Below are 21,397 nucleotides of genomic sequence, written 5' to 3' on the forward strand. Positions count from 1 at the left end.
TGTTCTCTTAATCCTGGCTCCTATGTGATCATCATAGCCGGAGGATACAGACCTCTATGTCCATCATCTCCAGGTCAGCTAACTGCAGCACCATTACTAATGCAATCACCCCTGTGATCTGATCTTCACAACCTTGAACCAAAATAAATAGATAAATATGTCAAAGTTATGGCGCAAAAAAAAAAAAGAAGGTGTGAATGAGTCATCTACGAAAGGTTCATCCTATGTGGACCTATAGAACTCTTCCAGCTGGTCTTGATAGCCTAAGGTGATGTGAGCTACATGATATGAGGTCGTTTTGATCATACAAGTAATGCGTCTCTCATTAGCACAGGTCATGCTCTTGGCTTCAAGTAGTTCACACTAGTCATCATATTACCCAAAGAGACTAGCATGGAAGGATCGGGCTGAAAAGTTCAATTTTCAGTCCATGCTTGGAAAAATAATGAAGAGTGTAGCATAAAGGGGTTTAGCGAGACCTTCCGCTGAGTACATCCAAGTCAACATCTGGAACATAGCAGGTTGTGCAGAGTTCCCTTTTAGTTTTCCCCAAACTCTTAAACAGTCCAGATCAAGGGCCAAACACACCTCTGTTTCTATCTGAGAAAAATCTATTGCCACAATTTATCAACTTCAATTGGTTAACACTCGGACTCTCAGAATGGAACCCTTCATAATTTAGAAGCTGTTCTAAATGCAGTTGGCCAGGCTACATCTAAATGTTTAAAAGTCAAGTGAAGGAAGGAGGCGGTTAGACCTGAAGTTATGTCCTCCAAGGGAACTTTGCAAAGATCCTCTCACAGATTTATAGCCACTTACCTTGGAGCCTGAGTCGATATTCATAAACATGGCTTCAAACAAAGCCCCCCATCCACTATCCCTGCTTGTAAATAAATACAGATATGCCTCTTTTACAGACAGCAGCAATCTAAAATATTACCACCAGCATAATTTTACCACACACATTAATATTTTACGGCACATTGTATTTTACCGCATTGAATCTTAAACTTTCATGGCTGGCCCCGAGGATTTTATTCTTGGGGAGTCTGTATCATTATTAGCCAAGACATATAGGAGGTACTGCAGACGGATGCGGATATTCACCATTTCATAGATAATATTTTCACAAAATCAATAGAGTCAACAGCCCTGATTTACTCAGGTCATGTCTTCAAAAACTTAATGACTTGACATCTTTTTGTCCTTGTGATGAAATCTAATACAGACTTAAAACCACATGAGCTTTTTGAGCAAAATAAGGAGATATTGGCTGCATTCTCCCTTTTTTATGACATCAAATGTTCAAAACATAAGTTACCATGTGTCTCTAACAAGTCTTAAAGCTTACTGTGACACGCTGCTTGACAATCACATGCCATTTTTTTTGTATAAGCACTTCATAAATGAGTCTATGGATGATGGGTTTCATGAAATGCTTGTGTTTGCTGTGGTAATAACCTATTAAATTTAGTTTGAAGTGTTTAGTCTTTTTTGTCTAAACAAGTAAAAACCCAACCTGTACAGTGTATGCCTCATTATGATGGGAATAAACTCTAACATCTGCATGTGTGTATTTGCATCATTGCTTGTGTATATGACTGTGTAGTGATTTAAGTGGTTTTAGTGACAAAACGAGTCTAATGAGCTGGCGCAATAATTATCAGCCATTTTGCTCTCACTTAAGCTAATTGAGGCTTTATATTAGAGTTAATACCACTGCCTATGTTCACTGTTTTTACTGTTACCACAATGTTTGGCGAGAAATAGTAGTGACAATAATTTAGATTTTTAATTTGTGCATGTCAGTGTTTTAATATCTTCCTATCAACCATACTTATGAGCTTTGACAATCCTCCCCAGATGGGGGTCATTGATCAACTCCTGTTTTGTGTATTTTTTCGTAATGTAAACAACTACTGTTTATATTAATATCAAAGTCAAAAAGGACAAGTAGTTAACTTCTAATCTTATTTACTGTTGTAGTACACAAGCCTTTAACGTGAATTTTTCTTTTTGGAATAAATTAAGATTTGTTTCTTTTTTTTTTTCCTCCATTGAACGCATTAGTTTAATGGCATCATTATAATCATAATTAATGTTGTAAAAGAGATGCATCACACACTGTAGAATGTGAGATATTGACCCTTACATACTGTTCATAATGTGACCCTCAATAGCATGGCACATTTTTTACCCAGTTCAAATATCAGCTTATGATAAGTTCTGATACCAAATTCCGAACCACAAATGTATTTTCCATCCATATATATCTTAGTCCTTAATAAATGGATCATTTTTCCGTCACTAATATTTCAAAGAGCAAATAAAGTATTTTCTTTGACACATTTTGTTTATAGAGAAAATGCATTCACACTATATTATGATCTCATTTTATATAAAACAAGGGAACAAAATAGCCATAATTATTTCCAGGAAAGTGAATAGCAGATTTCATTCCAACTATGAAAACCATCAATCTGCACTCCCTGCAAACTGCATGCCTTCAAGCTGTCCTCCACTATAGGGAGGACTTTCTTGGGCAGCCACCATAGTTTCCTTGGATTTGATGGGTTTGATTTGTTAGTTCGTATGGGCTTGTTAGCAGGTGCAGATGCCCACCTTGGCTGAGAAATCTGGCAAATGTAGCAATATGGTGGGAACATGAGCAGTTTTCCTGACCCTGTCAAAATCTGCCTTGACTTCTTTCCCCACTGTCCCAATGACAGAAATTCATAGACATGCCAATGTATCACTGTTTCTAGTTTCTCCATAATCAGATCTCACCTTGATTTAACACCCTCCAGTGACTTTAAGATTCCTTTGAATAAATTTGAGTCAGAATTGACCTGAAAAACCCTCTATGTGTGAATATTCATACCAGCTGCTCAGTAGTGAAATATCTCCATTTTTGTATGTTCTGAGCCACTTAAGGAAAAGTCATACAATTTCAGGCTTAAAGAATGTCATTTAAGGGGTTTTCACTGCTTTCAAATGTCAAAATGGGTCAAGTGCGACCCAAACTGTATGTAAGGGTTAAAGATCTTTTTAGATTCTGTCTGCAGTTTTTTCTTTTTACAAGTTGTCTATCATGTTTCTTTCCCTTTTCCTCCTTTCTTGCTTTGCTCTGCGTATTTGAAGCGCTTTGTGAAATTCCCGTCTTATCAGGTGAGTAGGAGCTGATCCCCAGGCCCTTTGCTCTTGTCAGGAATCTCCCAGGCTATCGGGCTCTCCTGGGGCCCTGTTTCACACACCAAATTGATGTCTCCGACTGGAAATGACACTTTCAGCAGGATTTGCCATTCTAAACCACCTCAAACCCATGTGATCTCACCCATTCACTCTCAGAGGGATTGCCTTGAAATGCACCATAGCTTCAAAAGCCAATGAGCATAGCATGCTTGAATGAAAACCTGATACATGTCCTACCAGGAAAAAAAGAAAAGATATTCTAAAATGCTGGTAATGTAGAACCATATTTTTTGCTCAGAACAAAGACCAACAGTCCCATGAATAAGTAGGCATTGCCCGGGGGAATGCAATGAAGTATATAAGGGAGTGAAACTAAAATAAATCAATAACCACATGAATTTGCATGTGTAGGTGCTTGTCCACCATTTGGTCTGCTTTGTTAATATCTGTCTTGGTCTGTGTATCTATGAATACAGACCCAGATGGTATGATTACTATATATCATTAAAATCTCAGCATCTTTGTCTAACACTCCATTTAAAGGAGGAGCACTGTGACCATGTTGTTTTGCTAATGGACTAGTTATGATATAATTTGACACTGGAGTAGAGGGAAGAGGGAAAAGGTGTGACCAAGAATCCCTCCCATGACTTATTTTCATCCCCAAGTCTTTTTGGGGCTGCACGTTTCTCCTAGGGAGCTCTACAGACTGGCATAATGGATAAGGGCAAGGGTGTGAAAGGAGCACCTTAAGGCTCCTCATTCAACTCTCCCAATCTCTCCTGCACACACTCTTGAGCTGTGAAGGCCCTCTTTCTTTGCCCTGCAAGCATGGGAGCCCTGTAATAGGCTCTAATTGATAGGGAGGTGTTGGGGTCTTTCTGTATGGGCTGAAGGGATGAGGGTAAGAGAGAGAAAGAGGGAGTCAGGGAGGATTACATGCGGGAATGTGTGGTGGAGCAGGGGAGGAGGAGAGGCTGTGGAGCGGTCTAGGCCCCGTCCATAATGAGTCATTAATTTCCTAGCGGTTTTGTGGCGGTTGGCTCATTACTGGTTTGCAGAGGAGCAGGAACAAAGCTTTGGGTAGGTAGGAGGTGAGCTTAAATAGTTGAGGCTCAACACTTTCCAACAAAAGGAGGAAGAGAACATTGAATGGCACTTGGAACAGATGCAGTAAAAAGTGGCAGATGCAAATTGCAGGAGAGCAAGTCTTCCTTCAAGCACTTTTCTCTTTATATTTTGTCAGACTGCAGCCTGAGAGTCTAATTAGTTAGTGAGGTGTTTCACTTCTGATAGGGCTGTGTCTCGTTATTGTCACAAAGAGGAGTTATAGAAATGGTAGGAAATGCATGTGTTCCACAGTCCCCAGTGGAACGTGCTCACCGCTATAGTTTAATTGATTTGATTATTTATTTTTACCCTATAGAAATAGAAAGATGTGCAATATTTTCATGCTTTGAAATGGTGTTGTATATAGTAAAAAATGTGATAAAAGAATATGAAGATGATGCCTGCAGGTAATTAATTATCTTTTTTAATTATGTGTTTATACTTTTCTCCCCACAGGCAGAATGATTATGGACAAATTGGCATTGGTTCTAATGAAAATGTGACCGTCCCTCGCTTTGTGGAGTGTCTGGTCCATGTGTCAAAGGTCACCTGTGGGGCAAACCACAATCTTGCACTGACAGGTACAGAGATGCACTGTGCAATGCAATTATACATAACATTTAAAATCTTTTCTTCTTTAGACAGACAATTAAAATTTCTAATTGTCCACATGTTATGTATTCCTTATACCACCTCACTTGTTTCTTTAATGTGCTCCCACATACAAGAAGTGAATCCTATCAGTGACCTTTCGCCCATCATGGTTTAATCCTGTAAGATTTATTTCCTACAATCCACCAGTGCAAAGAGTTGACGTCACTAGTCTTGAGCTGTCACTGTGTGCTTCAAAGTTCACCTATTTTACTCAATTTTATGCCAATATCAGAGCCCCCCAAGCCCTCGATCAGCACATCACCTGAGAGAGAGACAAGGAAGGAGAGAGAGGGAGAGAGAGAATATGGCCCTGGCTCCTGATCCATAACAGTCATTGCCTGTTACATACATTTCAGAATTCATTCAGGCTATGAAGATAATCGAGGTAGTCGACAGTTTCCCCTGCAGCCCAATGGATTTATGATAGCACTGTCAAGAAAATGAGGCGAAATGACACAGTAGCTGACTTTAGCTGCAAATAATGTGATAGGCCGTACAGTGGTGCAGCAGCAGCTGCTGTCATTGCAGGTAATAGGCTATAAAGAAGCCTGATAGCAATACCTGTCATTTCTTAATGGCTGACTTCACTGAAGAGCTTTTGTGGCCTTTAACATGAAGATAATAGAAGATACAACAAATTTTACAGCTTTTGCGTTGCATCCATAATTTATCACCACAGGCCCCATGCAGCAGCAGCACAACAAGGACAACATGCTCCTAGAGGTGCGCTGGAGAGAGATGCAAGATGAGCTGCAGGGGGTTAGAGGCTTCTGCTATACTTTGAAATTAATTGAAGGCACAAGGTCCAAAACATCCTCGTTCAGTTGAAATTATATGCCTGTTACATCACATGATAATACCTCTATTATTATAACACTATCTTTTTTTCAGAAATAATGTATTGATAATTGATATGATTACTCACTTACTCGAATTGAAAATTTTATTAATTCACTGATTCATGACACGCAGGTGATGGGAGTTTGTTTCAGTGGGGCTGTGGACGGGCATGTGGAAACACACAGAAGAACATCCTGTTCCCAGAAGAAGTGACCCTACCAAGTTCAACAGTGAAAGACATTGCCGGGGGATGTTGGCATAGTCTGCTTCTAACAGGTTAGTCTCCGGTTGTGTCTGAAACCTATTAGTGAAAAACAGTATAATTTAGGAGCACTCTCCATTTACCAATTCCAGCAGTACCCTCTGTGCTGTGTTTTTGTGTGTTTCTATGTTCTGTCTGTATGCAGACATAGAGTACATGCTTACATGTATACCCCGACATGTCTACGACTTTAACATAAAGTATGCGTACATCCTTGGTGTGTGTCTTGGCCCTTACACAGATGTGAGAGTGTGTGCTTTTATCTGTGGTGTCCATCTATCCACATCATTCATTAAGAGCTCTCCCAGGGCTAGTGCGGCTACATAAACACAGAGGTTGAGGCCATGGCTGCTCTTTCACCTCACTGTGGAGAACTTCAAAGTCACTTCTCCTTACACAGCAGATGAATGTTCCCTGTCTGCCTGGCTGATATATGGGCCCCAGTTGCTGTCTTCTTACTGTAGTATGGCTGCGACTGAGGCCCCATCATGGAGCCAGAGCTGAGCCATTTGTTAGTCTTAGCTGTATCTCCAAGACCTGGCTTTAACTCTGAAGGGAGGACATTAATCCTTTTAATACAACACTTTGTAGAATCGTTTTTCTGTGTTGCTAATGCCGTCTATTATTAACCCCATTAAAAGTGTAATACAATTTAAGTGGAGTGCTAAAAGTAGATCATTTGTTGCTCTGTTCTGTGAGAATTAATTCTCAATTTATGATCTAAATGATTAAACTATATGAGTAACAACAATAATGAGATTCTTAAATGGCCAGCCATACATTTACACATTAATACAAACATTTACGAGCACGCAGACATGTCCAAATGTACGGACACAAACGCAAAGCTGCTGCTGTACTGCATTTGCTCTCCTAAATCCTGTAAATGTCCCCAGTTTGATCCCTAGCTCCATTCTGTCATGAGGGAACAGAAATATCCATCTCCAATCATGTCTTAATGAATAGCCTGATGAGTGTCGGGCAGAACTGAATTACCAGATAGATTTGAAGTGCGCGTGTGTGTGTACTGTGTGTGTGTGGACGATGGGTGGGGGGTAGTTAGAGGGTCAGTAGAACAGGATACATGTAGAAATTAATTCTCTCCAAGTTCAAAAAAGAAATTGGCTAATTCTGTCATGTGAGCCTCATGGAATCGCATTTTCTATCTATCTGGTATGACTTTTCATTTATTAGGGTCAAACTGCAGAGGGATGCACAAGGGATAGCAAAGAGGGGTTGAGGGAGCAAGTCGGAGTGATGAAGTGCAAGATTTGAAAATTGGAAAGAAACGGATAGGAAGAAGTAAAAAGTGTAAAAAAAAAAATGATAGAGAGACAGAAGAGATGGAGCAAAAAGAGAGCAAGAGAGTCAGTGGTATGAGAGACAGCTTGCCTGGGCCGGAGCATATTGAGGGCAGCAGGTGGAAGAGTGGCACAGTTAATTAAAACGCCTGTCTTAATGTCTCAGCCCGTCACTCCAGGGAGAGAGAGAGAGAGAGAGAGAGAGAAAGAGAGAAAAAGAGAAAGAGAGAGAGCTGGGATGTACCCAACCAGCCATCTAGACAGCAAACCAACCATCCAGCCAACCCACCAGGCCAAATGTCAGACAAGCCCTGACATTATGCCCTTCACTCCTCCTTCACATACATTACACAAACAGAAACACACAAAAACACATACACACACACACACACACATACACACATGCATAGACATACACACAATGTCCAAACCCCACTCACTATCTTTTTTCTTATCCACATATACGCCTATCCAAACGGCTACCCTCTCTGATCTAATTCAGACCTCCAAAAAAAAAGCTCCTTCTCTAAAAAAAGAACAAAAACACACTTCTGATGTTACTGTTTTGCTCAGCAGCATCTGTAGCATGCCTCTAGACTTCCAGCCTTGCAGCGTAATCTGTCTGCTTTTAATAATTCATAGAAAGCACAGCCTGTGCACTATGTACTGAATGCTGAGGGTAATGGGGATGTTGTGATATTTCTATCATGGCCTGTCTGGAGCAGCGAGCGAATCAAACCAGAAGAGATCTGATAAGCAGTCTGTTCAGTGTCATAACAGCATTGGCTGTCATCACTGCCTTAGGTGGACCTTAACAAATCCATTCCACTCTGTATGCTACAATCTACCAAGTGGTGATACATAGAAGAGATTTTCTGCTACGTTGTGGCAAAGTTTCAAGTCACACCAAATCGTTGATTGATGGTGTTGGACAAAGCCACGGGCACGCATGAGCCCACTCCATGGCACACTGTCACTGTCACACTACTGTTTGACAGTCCTAAGAACACCACTCTTCTGTACTATACTAAGTGCATAGTGTGAACAAAGGTGTATTTCATGGAGAAAAAAGGCTAAAAAGGAAGGGACACAAAAGAAGAGTGTGACCCTCTGTCCACATGTGAGGCGGGTCCACAGTTGTTCGGTGTGTTGTTTGACTAATGTTTTATCAGGCTTTGCTGTATCACCGCAGATTGCTTTGTCAATAACCAACCCGGTGCCTCAGTGAGCAAGAATCTGAGATTGTCAGACTGAGTGACAGGCTGGAGATGGCAGATAATTCAAAGAAATTGGAAGTGTGAAATCTTTAAGGGCCACTTCTTAACACAGCAAATGCCAGGGTATCTTTCCATCAGCTGCTGCTCTCACAAGCCACCACATTGTTAATGGTGGCCTGTCTGTCCATCAAGACTGCTTCAGGAGGGATTTAGACCTGTTTGGCGCCTTATCTCTCTGACTGTCTCCCACTAACCTGACCACTGCACAGGCCTTGACTTGTGTGTGTGTGTGTGTGTGTGTGTGTTCCATATGGCCAATGATGGTCATAAGTCTACCTCCAGAGCAATATATATTTTTCCTTTTCATTTGCTTATTTATATATATTGATTTATTTAATGATCTGTCTGACAGTGTATTGGTATATCTATCCACTGTTACACAATCAGGAGCCAAATGTAATGGTGCTTGTAGCACTTGTTAAATTAGCTGTCAGCACTACTGATTGACCTCATATTGTATAGAAGTGAAACCTCTTTTCCTTGTGAGTGGATGTCTTGTGTCTGATTCTGTCTTTTTCTGGATTGATGCAGGAAAGCCAGTGTCAGCTTTCAGGTTGGTGCAAAAACATTGCTCTGATGAAGTACCTCAAAGTGTCAGTCACTGAAAGGGGATAAATGTTTCCATATGAGTCATGTCTTAACATGAGGACAAAGTTGTTAGTTCTTCATCTCATTGAATATTAGTAGAGTTATATATAAAACATTGAGGTAATTTGTTAACATATTACAGTTTTATTACCTTTATCCCAGTAGCAGTTAACATTAAAACATTATTAATTGGTATTAATGTGTCTGCAGGGCAAAATGCACTCTGTTTCACTTGTGTCCACTCAAACATACCAAATAAAGATTTTCCCAAAAGTGTGAAAAGAAGCAATGGAATCAATGTCTTCTATGAATATACATTTCATTAATAAGTTGAGATCTGGGCCATTTGAATACCCAAAATTAACCTAAAAGTAATTTGAAATATAAGTTAATTATTAGTTTGATAATGAGTTTTATGATTAAGAAGGTAATAAAAGAAACAAAAAGTCATTTTGTGCTAGAAAATAAAACTGAGAATTCACAAAGGATTACCAAAAAAATGGTGTGTGTGTGTGTGTGTGTGCATGTTCTTGATCACCAGAACTGCCACTGTTCCACATTACGATTTTGAATAGCGACTGCCTGACCTAGCACTCCTCTCTCCTTTATCTTCATTCACTCACCAACTACACTGACATACTCTCACAGTCACTTAAGGTACAAAGCTAAGGGTAAGAAGTATAGAAGAAAGGCAGAAGAGGACAGAAAGAAAGAAGAGAAGGAGAGACAACATGGCAAAAAATAGATCCCCCACATCTGCTAATCCAAAAAGAGCTTAGACCCTGTCCTCTGTTTGTGTGTACAGAGGAATAATGAAAAAAAATAGACAGAGAAGGGAGGGGGGGCTACAGAGAAGGACCCAGAGAGAGGAAAATAAATAAACAAAGAGGAAAAGAAGGAAATATGTCCTCTATTTTTCCCTCGTAATGGTCTCAATTCCCTGCCAGAGCTCCCTGTCACAGGGAGGTAGTTCCCAGGCCGACATATCTCAAGCTGTTCAAACATCCATTAGGATGTTTTGTTTCTTACACACTACAAATACAGCAAGACAAGACAGAAACGGGCAGATGATGAGAGGGAAATTGAGGAAGAAAGAAAAGAGACAGAAATACGAGAAGAGGAGAGAGGAGAAAGAGGGGAGCAAGTTGATGGGAACAGCAGAGAGAGGAGAAGAGGAAATTTATCAAGAAACTCGTGTGATATTTAATGATCCTTGTATGTGGAGAGGGAAGACCACACCAGCTCGTTCTCCTCCGCCAAATACCGATCCCCTAACTTAATTTCCTGCTCAATTGCTGTTCTATAGTGCATAGTACAGTGATACAGGCTGGTAATATAGAAAACAGATTGCCTGTGCGGCGGAGTGGATAAGGCTGAGGCTTGTGCTGCTGGAGACCTGCAGTCTCCAGGGGGGTCTTGTCGGTGGGCTTCACAAAACCAACAAAGCCCATCTTTCCCTGCGACTGGCAGCAGCTGGCAGGTAGATCTTCAAGCACTGGAGGTGGGGAAGTGGATCTGTGGGTGTGGTGTGTGTGTGTGTGTAAGTGCATGTTTCTCTGCAGTGTGTGTATGTAGTGCAGAGAGTCTCACCATTCTTTGTAGTGGAGACTTCCACAGTCTTCCATCTTGTGTTTGCTTGTGTGATGTGACTCCAGTCAACTCAAAAATGTAGGCCTGCACAGGCAGCAACCGTCAATCAGTGCACAGAACAGTGTCCTGCTACAGCTATAGTATTTTCCCAGACACACACCCATACACACACACACACACTTTCTATCAGAAACACACACACACATACATACTGTACACCTGCCTGTCACTGTCTGAAATAATTCAAGTCTGATTAGAATTCCTTGCTCATTTTTCCTTGTATTGTAACATGTATGTATATTAAGTCTTGTTTTGACATGTATCATGGTCTTTATGAAATTCAGTAGCATGCACAAACACACATTTTTCATATTACATTTTTGACTGGTACTGTACATCAAGTGTATTTGTGTTATACTGATGCTGTTTTGCTGCTTTACACAAAGTAGGCCAGTATAATGCAGTCTTATCATGTCTACCTGGAGAACTGATGTTACTTGTATTCCTTTTTTTTTCTTTTCTTTTAGAGTTATTTCATGCAGGAAGTGTCACTAACCTAGTTGCCACTGGGTTTGCGCTAATGTTAGCAGTGTGAACCTCCTCTGACCTCTCAAAGTGACAGGGTTTTGTTGCGTAACAACCTTGTGTAATGAACTTCCTCCCAGGAGATGTCATTAAGGAGGGGAATGTTTGTCTTCCGCTCGCACCAAAATGAATATTCAGCTATTATCGCTGCACAGCATTCAGATCTGATATGAGTATTGAGTTTCAGCTTGTACAGAAGAGGCACAGAAACCCATTCCAGATGGGTTTTATTTGCTGTCTCTGTGTCTTTCTGATCAGCCACTCGTTTTCTTAATTTATCACGTCTGACCAGCTTTTGCAGCATGAAGACAGACGGTTGTTCCTCCGTCTTTCTAGACATAGTTTTATCTGGCATACATCATTCAGACTTTTTCCCTAGTCTGTCTCTTACCCAGATTTACATATTTGTTTTAACTAATGTCCTGTTGTAGGCCACTAAAGATCTGTAATAACACTGCTAGGGTTTCTGCATGGCAACCACGCCAAGAACCACAGAGACGTGGATGGGATAGAGTTGTCAGAAGGTTTTCCATCACACAGAGGGATCATATTTGAGCAAAGGTTTTTCTTGACAAATGAACCCAATTGGTCAGCTTATCAGCTGGATCAACACTGTATGCCTTGCATGGCTCGTCTACTTTTCCCATGTAGGGGGCCATGTAGAGGGAGGCAGTACTGTGTATGTGTGTGATATGTGAGGACAAGAGGGAGAGACAAAGAAACAGAGGTAGAGAAGGAGGAAATATGTCACAATGATTATTTGAATTCCCTTGTTTATTGAAAATGACTGAATCCTGAGTTGATCCTTTACATTCCAAAAATATTCACAAGAAAAGGAAAGAGGGGAGAGGAGCTCTCTGTCCTTGTGGGGGGACGGCATACACCGCCTCATGCCTTGATTACCAATTCCCCTTTGAGTATCATCATACTAATAGTAAATATAACTACAGGAAGTAATGAGTTCTGCTCCAAATTATGTGGATGTTTACACTACTTGTCAGCTGAGCAATATATTTCTGATCAAAGATAAACTGTACGAAAGAAAAATAGAAGTCACATTAGTGCAACAGTGGGAAAGAGGAAATAGTGGGTCCCAGCAGTCTTGATGTACCTTGTAAAGCAAGCAACCCCCCCCCCCCCCCCCACCCCCCACCCCTCACCAAAGGAGTCACTGCCAAGATGGCTGCTTGAGCTCCAGGCCTGCAGGGCTTGACCCTGCTCATGCTGCCAGACATCATTTCTCTAAATCCAACCTCAAAATGAATCTTCAGACCCTGGCATACTTCTTCATCCTCTCCTCCTGTCCTCCTCCAAACATATCTATCTCTCTCTCACTGTTTCACTTCTTTTTTTTATTCTCCAAATACAGGCCATGGGGAGGACGGTGAGCGGTGCCTCATCTTTCAAATTCCTGCGAGTTTAAGATGGTAATAGTTGTTTTGGAGTGTTTCATGGAGCTGCGTGTCGAGGGCTCCTCCCTACAGGTTTATCGTGTTGGCATCCATGGATGGCTCCATTTTGGGGTTGTCGTAGGCTGTCCTCCCCTGAGTCTGGACCTCTCAAGCACAGTGGCATGAATTCCTTGGCATTCACTGCACAAATAGAGCTATTAACATGAGATGTCAAGTTTAATTGCAGGGCTTACAGTGAGTGTTTTTATATACTGCTGACCTCATAGTGATCTATGCTATAAATGAAGCAACACATGATCACGTCATCTTTTATTTAAAGGAAAGGTATGACAAAATTTTGGCGAATAGAGTAAAATCATTTTGTAAGCTGAACTGTATGAAATGAAAAGTAATTGATTATTTTTCAAGAGGATTGGCACTTGTAAAAAATGTAAAGCCATGTTTTATTTAGCTGAAGCAGTTTATTGTTTGCATATCTTAAAGCCAAATGTGGGATCAGCTGTATCTAACTTTAATTGCTTGTGTTGAATGTATAGCTTATGAGTTTAGAAAGTCATTTCAGTTGACAAGTCTCCATAATAACCACTGATTTATTGTCTTAGAAAAGTGAAATAATAGGTTTTCTGTGTTAGGCCAATCAGTGAGAGCTTTTATTGGATTGTTCCACTCCTCTAATAACTTTGCATTATTTTGGTTTCACAGCACAGTACTGTATATACTACTAAGTTGTTCTCGTGGTCTTCATTTTCCATCATTCATAAGGCAAACAAAAAATATTTTCCGTTCCTGCTAGTCGCATTATACTGCCAGATCCCTGGGCCATTGCAGGCCAAGCCAGTGTTAACTACTGCTGCTTGGACATATGAGTGTTAAAGTTTTTCTCTTTCTCATGGTAGAAATAATCCCTTGCTCTCTTTCTTTAAAAAATATTTTTTCATTTTTTCCCTAGTCCGTGTTGTGTACTCACAAGTTTAAAAGGTTTAAAATTAAAGGCTGAACTTCAACCACTAGAGGTTATGCTTATTCTTTATTTTTTCTTTTCTCCAAGCCCCCCCTCCCTTCTTTCTTCACCACTAAGTCGAACCACCCACTAAGTCTAAGGTCACTAGCTAGCCAAGGCGAAGGCTGTTCAGCAGGGCTGCAGCAAACTTGGCAAAGTCGTTGTAAGACTCCCTGCTGCTCCATGGGACATACCAGCTCCTTTGCCAAGTCAAATAACACATTTAGTGAATTGAAAGTAAGATTTAAGTGGGGCAGTACAATGCAGCCAACCCTCTCATCTCTGAGCCGGTCCTTCTCTTTGTGTGCTAGAGTGTGAAAACTGCTCTTGTTCTCAGGGACTTAGTGTTTTTTTCCTTACTGATTATTTGGAAACAGGTCAGTTGGGTGTGGAGACGAAAACTCCACCCACCATGATTTTATTGAACTCATTGTCTCATCAAAATAATTTCTACACACCTCTGTCTGTTTTTCTACCACTCCTTTTTTTTGTTTTGATTTTTTTTACAAGGCATTCTTTTCTCCTCTCTGTAAGAAGAACATGACAGAAATACAAACAAAAAGCTCATCTTTTAGTTGTACTATTTCTTTTATTCAACAGTGGTGACAGAAAAATCTGTTAATTCTATGTTGAACTGATGTATTTATGGCATAAGTACATATTGAAATATACATGTATAGCTTCAAGACTATACTCATAACTACACACTTTTATCAAGACAATGTGAACAACAGGGGTATATTTTTTTTTTGACAAAACAGAACACAGACAGAAGTATGGAAATTTGAATGTGCCTTTTTTCCTATTAGGGGGAGAGGTAAGAACTGATTCACGATGCAGACATAGACAATTCTGCATCGATTCACAAATGTCAAAAATGAAAAAGGTGGAACTCAACACTAAGGGCAGTGCAGCATCCGGACAGCCTGCACAAGCTAAAGTTATCTTATAATTCATACTCATAAAAGGCAGCGGTTGCAAGACATTTTGATTTAATGTCTTAATAATTCCCTTTGTGAGGCAAACATGAGATATATTATAAACTTGCTCTGCTGTCATAGAGCAGCAAACTCAGAAGCACCAAAAACAAATGAGACCAGGTGACTAGCACTCTAGAATCCAGACTCCAATCATTTCTCTCTGAATCAAATCATATCATGGGATTACCAAAGATTCCCACACCAATCTTCTCTACTTCTCCACTCTCTCCTCAACATGTATGATGCTTATGAAAAGCATGACTGGTTGACACACTAGCTGTTTTCAGGCAGAATAATATAAACATCCCTAAAAGAGCAAGATGAGTTTAATGTTAATCCATATCTGACACAAGTACAATATTCACAAATTAAACTGGTACATTTCTGCAAACCATGGATTCTCAGCAAACAGCATTTATTTACTACTGAAGTGTGAAGTACCTTGATGCCCCATGTTATTTCCAGAATTTGCTCCGACAATAAGAGAACAGCAGAATTCCATGTATCATAAAACTATAATATTTACATTTTTACACAATTTACATTTCAAAGTTTTGAAAACATACATTTGAAGAAAATGTATCACAATTGAAAGTAATTAAATTGTGTGAATCACAGTGCCTACACTGTGTTGGTTTTATACAGATAGTATGCCAATATAAGTGTAAAAATGCACTTGTGGTAATTAAGAAAAAGCGTGATCTTTGTAGGTGATCATCTCACATACAGTAGTGTGCTTCTACAGCTTGTGAGTTGGCTGTGCAGTATATCACACATGACCAGACATTACAGCACAGAATGTATTAACTTCACTGTAAGTTGCTAACTAGGTTGTAAAATGCATTGCCTGAAAAAATACACGGCTCCTAAAACTACTTTTTTGAGCATTATACTCACAATACAACTGCTATGGCAATGCAGTGTCCACATCAGCAAAGTCAGTGGAAGACTGCAAGCATAGTTTCTCATTCACTATGTAGTTGAGTAGCAGATATGGTGTATTAAGTCTGAGGGGGCCCTATTTTCGCAAAACCAGTGAAAGTACAAGTGCAATTGGATATAGCATAATAGGTCCCCTTTAAAAATAATTACTTTAATGAAAATGTACAATATAATAGATGGTAAGATAAGAGGACTTGTTCACTTTGTCAAATTTTGCTTTCAACTCTAACTGCATTTTGCACTGTGGGCAGGATAGTTTAGGTAAAGATGGATTGATGAATAGAATCCACTGCAACATAAGTCATTCTCTATGTGGCCTGTGAGGCATGTTTCTCAAAAACAGTTATGATTTGATTACACCCTGCTTGCTGTGGGTGGACAAGACTAGTTTGTAAACACGCCATTTATCTGTCATCATTCATTATGCAATTGCATTGATCACATCTGTTGTATCTATCAAAGTCATTTAACTATGGCAGATTTCTCTCTAAGACAGTCCTATCATGCCCACTAGCCAGTCAACATCTTGGGTTGCAACACTTTTGTGGTAATGTCAATGCAAAAAACAATCAGTCTCAATAATTGCTATGAGTGTGTAATGTATTTGCTGTTGTAGAGTGTTGTATGCATGCCATCACTGTATGGCAATAGTAAAGTGGGGCTCAGTGTGGCCAGGCATAGCGAATTGGGGCCATAGGCCAGAGTTCTGTTGTAAGACATTAGCTGCTGCCCCAAAGAGGTCATTCTCAGATGTGTTAGCTGGGTGTGTTTGAGAGGTGAGGTGCTTTGTGTGTGGTTGCACCTCACTGCATGAGTCTGTATGGGCTAAACAGTAGGATAGAAACCAGTGACAGTTCTTGACCTCCCTTGCAGTACAAGAACAGGGAGTGTCTATGATAGTGATTGTGCCAAATAGAGGGAACTATATCCATTGCCTCTGTAATTTATCGCAGTGTAATAAGGCTATGTGTTGTACCACAACTCTCAAATCAATGTATGACGGTAAATCAGGGAATGAACTTTTGCTCTTTGAGTTTGAGGAGCTGACATACAATTTTCCTTAAACTCTGATGGAGCTGCAATTTTATTTAACTTCTAAAGAAGAAATTAATGAAGGAGGATAGAAAGAGAGAGAAAAGGAAAGTAAAGGAGAGAGGAGGTAAAGGATTGAGGGATCGAAAGGGCAGGCAGAATCAGCAGGAAGTACTCAGAGTCCTGGCTCCCAGGATCTACTTAAAGGACCTCGTTCTGTGTTGCTCTCTCAGATACATACACACACACACACACACACACACACACACAGTAACACACTCCACCATTGCTCATTGTCTGGCTCCAATCTCTCTTTAGCCTCACTCCCCACATCATCTCCACCCACCTTCCCCTTTTTTACTTTTGCTGTATCTGTCATTTTCACCCCCTCTCCATTTTTGATTTAGCGGCTGATAATGATGAATTTTCCTCAGCTATACAGGAGTTGGGAGTAAAAGTTTGCTCAGCAAAGTTTTGAAAGTGAAGTGAAGTGAAGAGAGTGCTGCTTATGATATTAGTGCAAGCTCAACATGATACTCCATAAGACAAAGCAATTTTTCTTCATTTAACATCTTTTGTATGTCTTTTACAAAATAAGCCTTTCAAGGAAATCCGTTATGCAGTTATGATTTTAGCAGAGGTTCCTTTAATAGAAAGGTCAACATCTGATGTCCCTTGGTCAGCAGAAGGTAAAAATAAAAGAGGCTGGGAGTTGTGTTAAGATAAAGTGAGAAAGAATGCAGTGGTGTTTTTAATGTCTTGATTCAGATTGCTGTGATGTGGAACTTCTCAATCTTTCATTAAAAATCAATCTAAATATGTGCACAGTCCCCACGTATCACACAAGAGGCAGAGTACATTTCACCAAGCGTTTAAACATTTGTCGCTCAGATACCTGCTCGTCATTGTGTGAGCAAAGCCTGGACTGATAAATGTTTTAGTCAGTCAACTCAAGTTCAACAGTTCTATAATCTGATTACAGAACACGCACAGTTAATACATATTAGTTAGCATCCAGACTTTAACCTCATCGCTCAATAAAAGTTTAAAGCTTCAGTGTGTAATATTTAATGACATCTAGAAGAACAGACTAAGCAGAACTGGAATATAACATTCCACTATGTTTTATTTAGTGTATAATCAACTGAAAATAAGAATCATTGTGTTATTGTTACCTTAGAATGAGCCTTTCATGTCTACATAGGGAGTGGGTCTCTCCCACAGAGGCAACCATGTTGAACTGCCATGTTTCTACAGTAGCATAGAACTGACAAACCAAACACTGGCTCCAGAGAGGACCTTTCACCAGTTATCCCCACTGTAGGTTATCTTATATGCTTGGAAGAGGAGGGTGAAGGGATGGGGTATTGAGCAATCTTCAACCTAACTGCTAGATACCACTAAATCATACACACTTGTCCTTTAACCTTAAGTCAGATCAGTGGAGATGAAGTGATAATGATGATAATAGCCTGATTTGAGCTATTATTTCAAATCTACTGTATGTGTAGACCAAGGATGATTTGCAATAAGGCCATTCTACCACTACAGTAAGTACCTCAACAAGACCACAAAGAGAAGATAGTATCCACAGTACTCACACTTCTATGTGTAGGCCTGTCAACACCCACCAAATGGCCATTCTCCTTCTAAACACCTCAGAGCATTGACCACTGAGAATAAACTAGAACTGCAATTAGCAATTATTTTCATCATCAAATTATTTTCTTGATTCATCGTTTTGTTGAGGAAACATGAGAAAATAATTGTAATTTCCCAGAGTCAAATGGTACATCTCTAAAATTCTTATTTTGTCCAAATAATCCAAAACCCAATGACAAATAAATGAATTAAATCATCCTATTTAAGAAGCAAAAAGCAGACAATTTTTTTTTTGCAAAAAAAAAAAAGACTAAAACGATAATTTAACAAATAATTGCAGCTCTAATACACAAAGCTGTGCAGAAGTTGAGTTATCAGCATTCCTACTTTTCAAAAGCTCATGCGCATCAAAGCAGACACAATCTGGTTCTTATGATTTTTTAAATTAGGTAAACAATCATGTTAAGGTATCTTTGTGATCTTTGTGGTCAAGTGAAATGAAATTTGTGGTGTAGAGGGCTCGTGGTGGCTGCCAGACAACTTCAATAATGTGGTAGTTCTGTCATAGTAATATTATGTTTAACGTTACCTATATTCACTATTCACTACAAAAACTCAGCAGTTATACAACCACATTGAACCCTGGTAAGGAGCATAGTTGTGGTTGCAGGTCTGAGAACACATGTTGAGCCATTTATACCAGTGTCAAACAAGGGATTAGACTGATACTATTACACTCCCAGCTTTCTCAAGAATTTACAGTATAACAAAATAAAAAAATAGGTACCTGTAAACCATACTTGTTAATTATTTTTGTTGGGATCATTCCCAGCATCAGTGAAATGTTTTCTCACTCACATGCCATATGCTTTCTGCTTCATTTAACTGCCTACATCATTGAGCCCTATACTAAAGATTCAAAACACCGTCCCCCTATCATATAAATACAGGCTACAACAGGGTAGAGATTTGAAACACCTGGTTAATTGGCCTAAAGCTTGTGCGTACAGTAATTCAATTCCAAAGCCTCTATTGGTCCTCCTCTTGCTTTTCTCCTCTTTCTTCCTCTTAACCTCTCTCTTCCTCTCTCTCTCTTTTCCTCTCTCTCTCTCTCTAGGATTATGTGCAGGTTATAGAGCTAGCACAGTGTGGATTAGCAGGGTCGTTCCTCCATGCTTGGTGCCTCTCCTAATGTGATTATACATCATCAGGCTTGTTTACTGTTAGCAAGTTCATTGTTGAGACCTGACAAAAGTTCAGCCCCCTTCAGCCCACTTACTGGTGCCCACGCCCACACACTTATACAGTACTTAAGCCGTCAAACCTCCCTGCTCATCCTCTGACAAACAAACAAACAAACTACATATAATATTCACATCAACTTTTTTTTTTTTTTTTTTTTGAAAGGCATTACATATTTTTTTTGTTACAATACTGGCATCCCATGTATCAGTGGTTGGTGGTTGTGTGAAATATATAATAAGGAAAAAATGATCTGAACTGTTTCTGTTGCAAAAAGATCTATTTTACATCAGATGAAAGCCATTAGACAATGTGCTACAGATCAGGTGTCTGTATGCGTTCCCTTCAGCTAGAGTCCACTATAACCATTTTTAAGCATCAAGCACTGCCTTTCATTAGCCTAATGAAGCCATCAAGACAGCCTGTTTGTACAGAGCATGGCCTAGCTCTGCCAGCCTTCCCAGCTATGCACTCCATCAGTGGTGAATGAGCCTCTGTGTGGCCTGAGGGGGGTGTGACTTAGACTTGGTGTGTCATTAGCCATTGATGTTATTGGCTCATTATCTCCCAATTAGGCTGCTATCAGAGCTAGCTGGCGTTTTCATTACAACGTAGACCTCCATGATCTAACAAAGACCAATGCTACTGATTAAAGATGGTTTCAGCAATAACATGTAGTGCGAGGTCTTTGAACTCTCGGTGATATAGTTAGAGCGGAGGTGATAGAACACAATGAAGCTGATTAGAGAGGGCATGTCTCTTATTGTGCCACTTACTGAGGTTAAGGCAGAGTAATACTGATTAATGCGTTCTTGGTAGCACGTTTTGTTAATAATGTACAGTCAATTATGAAACAGAAAAATTGAGAATGGGAACAATCAAGCTTTCAAAAATACAATGGACATTAAATTTGATTTTATCTTAAGACTATTTAAGTGTGATCACCCAGTGGCTCACCATCGACTTTCACTACGAACATAAATGCATGTGCACACTGTACCCATACAGTGGCTGACCGCTGAAGGACGAGTAAAATCAGTCTCTGTGTCTCTGTGTGTGTGTAAGTGCGTGTGTCTGTGTGTGCTATAGGACTAATCAGCTCTGTTAATCACCCAGGGTGGGTCAGCCTGTAAGGCAGGGACAAAAATCGCTTCTCCTCAGGTAAATCAGAACCAGGAAATAAAGTTCTGCAAATTAGAAGCCTAGAAAAAGATTATAGTCACCATGTTTGTCCTTCACTTTGACCATGGAATCAGTGCCAGCTGGGCAATACTTCTCCCTCATGTTGTATTACTTTTTTAATTAATCTACCACAGGCTCCTTAGAGTGATGAGATACATTAGAGTTGTCTGTTAAATGCAATCAATTATCTAGCTTTGTTGCAACTGCATATGAGAGATAATTGACATGTCTTTCTTATGTTATAAATTATTGCAAATTCATTTTGATTTAAATTTTGACACATTTTGAGATTCTATAAGCCAATTAATTGAGGGGAGAAACAACATAATACACTAACTGGTAGCATGAATGTTGTTATGTGTGTGTGTGTGTGTGTGTGTGTGTGTGTGTGTGTGTGTGTGTGTGTGTGTGTGTGTGTGTGTGTGTGTGTGTGTGTGTGTGTGTGTGTGTGTGTGTGTGTGTGTGTGTGTGTGTGTGTGTGTGTGTGTGTGTGTGTGTGTGTGTACTTGGTGGCCTTGCCAGAGTGCCGCATTTCTGCCTGTTTACCCGTTAGAGAGGTTAGTTCCCTGATCCGTGAGAACTCTGTAAGTGTCTGCCTGGTGATTA

Source organism: Scomber japonicus, chromosome 9 (genome assembly GCF_027409825.1).
Source record: "Scomber japonicus isolate fScoJap1 chromosome 9, fScoJap1.pri, whole genome shotgun sequence".
In the NCBI taxonomy this organism is placed as follows: domain Eukaryota; kingdom Metazoa; phylum Chordata; class Actinopteri; order Scombriformes; family Scombridae; genus Scomber; species Scomber japonicus.